Raw genomic sequence first — 9,815 nt, 5'->3', positions numbered from 1 at the left:
GTCACGCATTAAAGAACATATCTTAATTTTATTTCTGCGCCGAGTTCTATTTAATTCGAAATAATTAGTCGGCCGATTGGGGATAAAAAACATTATCTCCACATAAAATTTGGTGACCCCGACGTGATCTCTGAGATGCAGTGTCAAATAATAATCATTCGCGATCGACATTCGTTAGCCTTAGCAAATTTTCGGCGGTTAAGCACAATTCGGTGCTAAAACATACTTACATACACCTACATACACGCATTGCTGGCTATTAATTTCTCTGTCGCGGCAATTCGGTCAGTGAAGTGCAGCGAACTCACTAAGTACAAAGCGGAGTACAAAGCGGAATCGGACAGCTCGCACAGCTAAAGGCATTAGCTGTAATCCCTTTGCTTTCGGTTCCCACGTTTATACGTATACAGGGTGTCTTTTTCGGTCGTGCTGAGTGACTCTTTTAAAACCTCAACATGGCAGCACCTGAGCCTACCAATAACGCGAATGCAGCAATGCCGAGTGATGTAGATTTCTACAAGCACAAGGCCGAGTCCATCGCTCGCCAACTAAAGGCCATGGATCGCTTTCTCACCAAGGAAGAGCTTGCCGAGTTAGATGAGGCAGAACTTCAAGTTCGCTTAGAGCAAATCGAGCGAATGAATGCGGATTTCGATGCCGCTCAAACGAGCCTCGAAAGGCTGGATTTCCTGCAGTTAGCAGTTAGACTTTTCGAATGTTTATGTCAAGGTTAGGTCCAGGCTGTCGTGTGGGTTGATGGCTGCTCGCACGCTAAATGTTGCCAATTCAACGGCTCGGCATGCTCTCGAGGGGAATTCGTCGTTGTTCGCCTATAATAGTATAGGCCGTTCTCGAATGCCCGAGTTGCAGCTTCCGCGATTCGGTGGGAACTACTTGGATTGGCCAGAATTCCACTCAATGTTCTCGACAATGGTGCACAAAGACCATCGTATACCAATCATCGAAAAATTCCAATATCTTCGTGGATGTCTAGATGGTTCTGCCCTGGATACGATTCGTTCCTTGGAACTTTCTGAGGAGAATTACGACAAGGCATTGAATTTACCAATGTTGCGATTCGATAATAAACTGTTACATTTTCAGGCACACGTCAAGGCTATTTTCGGGCTGCAAGGGGTAGAGAAGGGCTCGGCTTGCGCGCGCTCAGCGACAAAATCAATTCGCACTTGCGTGCACTTCAGACCTTGGCGACCCCGCAGGAGATTTCCGATGGGTTGCTGATCTTCATCATAGGCACGAAATTGGACCACAAGACCAAGGAGAAATGGGAAGAGAACTTGCCGACGTCAGGATTGCCTCGGTGGTCAAGCATGGCCTCATTCTTGGAAGCAAGATGTCGGATGCTGGAAAATTTGGGATCGGCTATGGTAACAATTCCTAGCCAGCAGGTGGGAGAAAGTAATCCTAGCACCCTAATCACTTCCATTAACGATTATAATAACTCAACATGCAAGTATTACAAATCCTCCGACCACTACATATCCCGATGCCAGGCATTTCTAGAGCTCCCTGTTTTTTCTCGATACAAGGAGGTGAAAAAGCGCCATTTATGTCTAAACTCCCTCAACAAAGGCCATTCATTGCAACGCTGCAAGTCAGGGGTATGTCGAAATTGCCAAGCCAGGCATCACACACTGCTCCACATGCAGTCGGGCGCTGGGCCCCTGCGAGTGCCCTAGTAGCAATCAAATATACTAGCCCTCCCCCCTCGAGTCAGAAATCTCTGCCTAGCCAAAACGTGCTATGTTAGGGGCCGTTTTGGATCGCTTATTCCATGTCGTGCCATTTCAGATTCCGCTTCTCAGGTTAACTTTATAACATCGAGACTCGCCAATCAGCTGCAGTTAAATCCTCACCCGTCTCACGTTCAAATCGCCGGTATTGGAGAGTCAATTCTACCATCCAGCAAGGCTGTAGACATCGTCCTGCAATCTCAAGACGAAAGCTATCACGGTTTCCTCTCATTCCGCAAGTATGAGGAAGTATTAAAAACTCTGAGAAAGCCCCTGTCATCTCCGCTTGCGAGACTAATTTGTGCGATATTGTGCGATATCATCAATTTCGGAGGAAGATGTTCATTGCGAACAGGATTTCGTCACAAACTGCATTCGCCTAGATTCCGGAGATTACTCCGTGCGTTTGCCAACCAAATTCAGTCTAGAGGAATTAACAGAATCGTATCAGCAGGCGCTACGTAGATTTCTCAATTTGGAAAGGAAGCTAGCAAAAAATGCACAGCTTAAGGCAAAATATATGGAGTTTCTCCAAGAGTATCGTGATTTAGGACACATGTCGCCAGCTTCGCGGCAGTCAGACCTCCCGCAGTAACTCTTGCCTCACCATTGCGTCCACAAGCAGGATAGTACAACAACCAAATTACGCGTAGTGTTCGATGGATCTGCCAAAACAGCGCCTGGAGTATCACTGAATAATGCGCTAATGGCTGGACCCACCATCCAACCTAAAATTCTGATAACTCTACTTCGTTTCCGCTTTTTATACCCGATACTCAAAATGAGTATTGGGGTATATTAGATTTGTGGTAAAAGTGGATGTGTGTAACGTCCAGAAGGAAACGTTTCCGACCCCATAAATTATATATATTCTTGATCAGCATCAATAGCCGAGTCGATTGAGCCATGTCTGTCTGTCCGTCTGTCCGTCCCCTTCAGCGCCTAGTGCTCAAAGACTATAAGAGCTACAGCAACGATGTTTTGGATCCAGACTTCTGTGATATGTCACTGCTACAAGAATATTTCAAAACTTTGGCACGCCCACTTCCGCCCCCATAAAGGGCGAAAATCTGTGGCATCCACAATATTGCAGATTCGAGAAAACTAAAAACGCAGAATCATAGATAACGACCGTATCTATCAGATTGCTGAATCTGGATCAGATCAGATAATTTGTATAGCCAAAAGGAACAAATCAATTTGCACTGGCTACGCAGCGCCCGACGTCACGCTCAGACTGTTTTTGGCAGCACCGTGACACACAGACACAAGACACACGGACACATATATCGAACGGCTAGGCAGAGGCAGTTACCAAAACATTCCACGGAAGGCTCTAATATAACAAGATATACGAGGGCTATATGAACGAGTATTTATTGGGACACTGCCACTAATTCCATTTGAGGTTAGGTTCGCACGCAGTTCCCGAATTCCGCACTGGCAGCGTCGATTTGGTGTCTCTGACCCAGCCTGACCGTGGGAACATGGGATTTCGGGACGACGATGATTTCCTAGGCCATAACACCGCCAGTCACACGGCAAAACCTTGCTCTTGACCCGATCAGCCGGCCGGCCGGTCGGCCGGCCCGCGCAGCAAAAGTTCGATGATCTGACGAGCTGATCAGCTGGCGGCTTAAATGACTTGAAAGCTCCGGTAGCAGCTTTTTGACCTTGCTACTATTAAGTCGATGTAAAATAGCCGCTATTCTGTGAAATATGCAGACTAGGTGGCAATTCTATGTTTGGGAAAAGCAGAAATCGAAAGTGGGGATAAGCTACTTTTCATGACACAGTTAAGTCACACTATAATATTTACCCCTTTTTGGAATAGGCACCAAAACCGATAGAGGAGCTGGATGGTTTTAGTTTTTTTTCTTTTTCGCAGGTCGTCTCTCTTTCTCCCGGCAGCGGCGCCACGGTACATACAGGTATACGTAACCGTATTGAAAAAGGTGGCTACTAGAGCACCAAAGGGAAAACCACAAGAGTATGCATTAAACTGACATTTAGCGGCCGATAGTGCGTACTCACTTTTATAGGTATATTTATTATTGAATATTTTTTGAATTATTGAATATTATTCAAGTGCTGGGCCTGTATAGAGTCTTTGGCTTTACTGCGAACTATGTCGAAGGAATCTTCTCGCGAAAATTGGACGCCGCGGGGCTAAGTTCTCCGTACTACGAGACACCACCATTTCGGTTTGGGCAACACAAGGTATAAATATATTAGATATAAATACAGAAAATGCAAAAAAAAAAAAAAATACAAAAAAAAATCAAAGCCAATGGATATAGATATAGATATCAAAACAATTTAGGAGCCATGCAATCGTTTTTGGGTGAGAATAGAGTAAAAGCGGATTGCATAGTTTTCGGGTAGGGAAGGGACAGGAAGGGGGTAGCCTACTTATAACTGAAATCTGCCTCACAATTTAAGTCCGTGGCAGGATAAATAATCCCTCATCCAGCGAAGTATTGTATCCACAGAAGTATTGGGGATGAAGAAGGTGCTGGATTAGTTCCACTAACCATCAGGTAGTATGGGAGTCCGAAGTCACCTAGGCTTACCGAGGGTTGCAACCTCAGAAATCTTCTCAGGGGTTCGACGGGACACCCCAAACCAAATTAATTAGGGGCAATCTCCGTAGAATTTCATCCAAAACGATTAGGAATGCGCTCTCCTTTCCTGCAGTAGTGTTCTCGCTTAGTTCCTATAACAATCTTCAACTAGTTGATAGGCTAAGCTCGACCCACGGAGTTATACCCTATATATGTTATAACACTTCCAGTGTATCGGACCAACTGCACGCCAATATACCCTACACGTTACTAGGCCCTGTAGACCATGATGAGCTTACAAGGATCCACAGTATCCAATGGATATCTTGCAGAGGAAAGACGAGCAAAACAAAAACAACAAAAACGAGGGGGAACGTTGTGAGTTGCTGCGGACACCGCAACTCTACAGTTATACCCCTCCGGCGGACGCCGCTAATATTAAACGTCGCGACAAAGAGTGCGTGCGAGAGAGACAGAAAATCAGTCTGAGCGTGACGTCAGGCGCTGCGTAGCCACTGAAAATTGTTTTTTTTCTTTTCGGATATAAAAATTATCCGATCTGATCCAAATTCAGCAATCTGATAGATATGGTCATTCTATATGATTCTGCGTTTTTAGTTTTCTCGAATCTGCAATATTGTGGATGCAACAGATTCTCGTCCTTTGTGTGGGCGGAAGGGGGTGGGACGAAATTCTGAGATATACGTTTTATAGTGAGATCTAACAGAAGTGCGGATACCAAATTTTGTTACTCTAGCCTACTCTGCCACAGATTTTCGCCCTTTGTGGGAGCGGAAGTGGGCGGGGCGAAGTTTTGAAATATTTTTGTAGCAGTGACATATTATAGAAGTCTGGATCCAAAACATCGTTGCTGTAGCTCTTATAGTCTTTGAGCACTAGGCGCTGAAGGGGACGGACAAACGACAGACAGACATGGCTCAATCGACTCGGCTATTGATGCTGATCAAGAATATATACATATATACTTTATGGGGTCGGAAACGATTCCTTCTGGACGTTACACACATCCACTTTCACCACAAATCTAATATACCCCAATACTCATTTTGAGTATCGGGTATAAAAACGGTCTAGCAAGGATAAAAGTCAGGTGTTACTTTTGACCAAGGTATTTCCTTAAATGGGGCAAGCCGGATCGGGCCCCACGTTGGGCGCCAAAAAAGGGTTAAATGTAGCATATCACCTACAACGATTGTTGTGTGTGGCTGTGTCACTCGAGATGGTCGGGGGTGTTCCGGGCAGGACTGGTGCACGCGCTGGCTCCGGCTATATGGTCGGTAGTATGGGGGGGTTCCTATACTTGTCCTTTCCTTCACTTGCTCGCATCGATGCCTCATTTTATTTCTTTTCACGTGCACTACCTTGCTTCGGACCGTACGCCTGGTATCAGGGGGTTGGGGGAAGAGGATGAGGAGGCTGGGAGAATTAGAAGGGGCAAAGAAATTAAAGGGAAAGGGAAGTTGGCCTCCGCCATGCATATCTGACCCGTCGGGTAACTGTGCTGGTGTTGATTGCAACAGCCATGGCCCTCCCAACCTTGACCATCCAAATTCCTGAGGCTCTCGGATGATCCCTTTTCTCGGCGGGGTCATACCCAATTCTCCCACACTAATCCCTGAATGGCTCCTAAGCAAAGATTTTCTAGCACATAGACATTTTACAAACGGGGTTTATTATATCCTAAATTCATTTACCCTTTTCTTTCCCACACTAACAACAAACAAAACCTTAGAGCAAACTGAAATAAATCGATTATTCTAGTGCCATATGTATATGTGTACTAAAGATAATCATAGAAGTAAATAATATAATTAGAAATAAGTTCACATATATACATAAGTAACCAATATATGACATTTTACCGTCGCGCTCCTCATTTTGTCCCATATGTTCTAGGAAATCATGTCCTTGAACGAATTTCGAGTTCAAATGAGCTCGGAGTCCTTTTTATCATAAGATGTGTTTTAACACCCATATAGCTGCAACTGTAAATAAAGCTAAGGGTGTTTTAGCGTTCATCAAGCGTTGGTCCAAGGAGTTTGACGACCCGTACGTTACAAAACAACTGTACATCTCGTTAGTACGTCCTATATTGGAGTATTGTTCTTGTGTGTGGAGCCCGCAGTATAAAGAACAGCAGGCTGTTATTGAATCCGTGCAAAAGCAATTTTTAATTTTTGCCCTTCGGAACTTTAACTGGGACTCAGGTAGAATCTTGCCACCCTACCGGTCTAGGCTAAATCTTATTGACCTGCCGTCGTTGCACCATCGCAGAATATGCAATGGCGTAATATGCAATGTTCGTGCACAAGCTCCTTCTTGGGACTGTTGACTCCCAAACTCTCTTGGGTCAGATTGACTTGGCCGTTCCATCTAGACCTACCCGTACTTTTAGGCCTATCCGTCTACCCATATGTAGATCTAATTATGCTGATCATGAACCTTTTAGGGTTTTATGCCATAATTATAACTCCCTCTGTCAAACCCTATCCCCTGAACTGTCTCTTAAACTAATTGCATGCAATATTTATAATCATTTAAATTTAGCTAACTTTTAACTTATCTTTTTCCGCCTTTAGTAACTAAGTACCATTATTAACAGATAATTGTTAATTAAATAAATAAATAAATAAATATAATATAAAGCACTATATATTAATTATTTTCTTTACTGAAAATTTATAAATATACCGCAATATTTTTACGGCTTAGCAGATAGGAACGGCTCCATATAACATACTGCTCGTTTGGGATCTGGTAGGGTCGCATTTAGTTTAGTTTGTTTTCTTTCGGTTTTATTACATTTTCTTTTGCTTTGACAAAAAGAACAGCTGGATTTCAGACAAAAGCTTGGGGTCAGTGACCGACGGACAACACTAGCAAAAGTGAAGCTTTCGCCACAATCGTAGACTCGTAGTTACTCTTAGTTACTTAGTTAGTAGTTACTTAGTTAATCGTAGTTACATGAATATAATAAAGGTAAAGCTCACTTACAGTTCGTTTCCCGCGGCGAAAGATCTTTCGTAGCTGGTGACTCTGTGTGGGAGGGAGATTTAGATCGGAGTTTACAATCAAAGTTACTTCACCCGCTTCTGCTGGCTGACATTAGCTGACTGGTCGGACACGTTTGATCTCAAACTTGCATCTTTTTAAACCCGAGTTGCTTTATCAATTGTTTCATTTTATACCCGATACTCAAAATGAGTGTTGGGGTATATTAGATTTGTGGTAAAAGTGGATATGTGTAACGTTCAGAAGGAATCGTTTCCGACCCCATTAAGTATATATATTTTTGATCAGCATCAATAGCCGAGTCGATTGAGCCATGTCTGTCTGTCCGTCCGTCCGTCCCCTTCAGCGCCTAGTGCTCAAAGACTATAAGAGCTACAGCAACGAAGTTTTGGATCCAGACTTCTGTGGTATGTCAATGCTACAAGAATATTTCAAAACTTTGGCACGCCCACTTCCGCCCCCACAAAGGACGAAAATCTGTGGCATTCACAATTTCGACGATACGAGAAAACTAAAAACGCAGAATCGTAAAGGATGACTATATTTTCTAGAGTGCAAAATCTGAACCAGATCGTATAATTATTATAGCCAGAATCAAGAAAAAAATTTCATTCCTTCTCGCTCTGTCTCTCTCTATCACACAGGTTTCATGGTCGGTTTTGCCATTTGCAAAATATGAGTTCAAAGATCTCAGAACCCATAAGAGCTAGAGCAACCAAATTTGGTATCCACACTCCTGTGATATCGGACCTTGACCGTTTTGTGGCTCAGAGACTATTAACGCTAGACAAACACACAGGTTTCATGGTCGGTTTTGCCAATTGCAACATATAGCTAGAGCTATAGCAGCCATAAGAGCTAGAGCAAGCTAATTTCGTATCCGCACTCCTGTTAGATCTCACTATAAAACGTATATCTCAAAATTTCGCCCCACCCCCTTCCGCCCACACAAAGGACGAAAATCTGTTGCATCCACAATATTGCAGATTCGTGAAAACTAAAAACGCAGAATCATAGATAACGACCGTATCTATCAGATTGCTGAATCTGGATCAGATCAGATAATTTTTATAGCCAAAAGGAACAAATCAATTTGCACTGGCTACGCAGCGCCCGACGTCACGCTCAGACTGTTTTTCTGTCTCTCTCGCACGCACTCTTTGTCGTGTCGTTTAATATTAGCGGCGTCTGCCTCCTCGCTATCCTACTGAGATTCCGCTGGGATGTACATGGCCTAGATCTTCGGATCGGATTATATTTCGGTGGAGGCTGGCAGCACCGTGACACACAGACACAAGTGACACGGACACATATATCGAACGGCTAGGCAGAGGCAGTTACCAAAACATTCCACGGAAGGCTCTAATATAACAAGATATACGGGGGCTATATGAACGAGTATTTATTGGGACACTGCCACTAATTCCATTTGAGGTTAGGTTCGCGCGCGGTTCCCGAATTCCGCACTGGCAGCGTCGATTTTGTGTCTCTGACCCAGCCTGACCGTGGGAACATGGGATTTTGGGACGATGATTTCCTAGGCCATAACACCGCCAGTCACGCGGCAAAACCTTTCTCTTGACCCGATCAGCAGGCCGGCCCGCGCAGCAAAAGTTCGATGATCTGACGAGCTGATCAGCTGGCGGCTATTACATGACTTGAAAGCTCCGGTAGCAGCTTTTTGACATTGCTACTATTAAGTCGGTGTAAAATAGCCGCTATTCTGTGAAATATGCAGACTAGGGGGCAATTCTATGTTTGGGAAAAGCAGAAACGAAAGTAGGGATAAGCTACTTTTTATGACACAGTTAAGTCACACTATAATATTTACCCCTTTTTGGAATAGGCACCAAACCGATAGAGGGGGTGGATGGTTAAAGTTTTTTTTATTTTTCGCAGGTCGTCTCTCTTTCTACATACAGGTATAAGTAACCGTATTGAAAAAGAGCAGCAAAGGGAAAAGGAAAAACCACAAGAGTATACATTAAACCGACATTTAGCGGCCGATAGTGCGTACTCACTTTTATAGGTATATTTATTATTGAATATTTTTTGAATTATTGAATATTATTCAAGTGCTGGGCCTGTATAGAGTCTTTGGCTTTACTGCGAACTATGTCGAAGGAATCTTCTCGCGAAAATTGGACGCCGCGGGGCTAAGTTCTCCGTACTACGAGACACCACCATTTCGGTTTGGGTACCACAAGGTATTAATTTATTAGATATATATATAGCAAATGCAAAAAAAAAAAAATAATACAAAAAAAATCAAAGTCAATGGATATAGATATAGATATCAAAACAATTTAGGAGCCATGCAATCGTTTTTGGGTGAGAATAGAGTAAAAGCGGATTGCATAGTTTTCGGGTAGGGAAGGGACAGGAAGGGGGTAGCCTACTTATAACTGAAATCTGCCTCACAATTTAAGTCCGTGGCAGGATAAATAATCCCTCATCCAGCGAA

The sequence above is a fragment of the Drosophila persimilis genome, unplaced genomic scaffold (genome assembly GCF_003286085.1).
Source record: "Drosophila persimilis strain 14011-0111.01,24,50 unplaced genomic scaffold, DperRS2 tig00000232-arrow-arrow-pilon, whole genome shotgun sequence".
NCBI lineage: Eukaryota > Metazoa > Arthropoda > Insecta > Diptera > Drosophilidae > Drosophila > Drosophila persimilis.
This window is presented reverse-complemented; position numbering follows the sequence as displayed.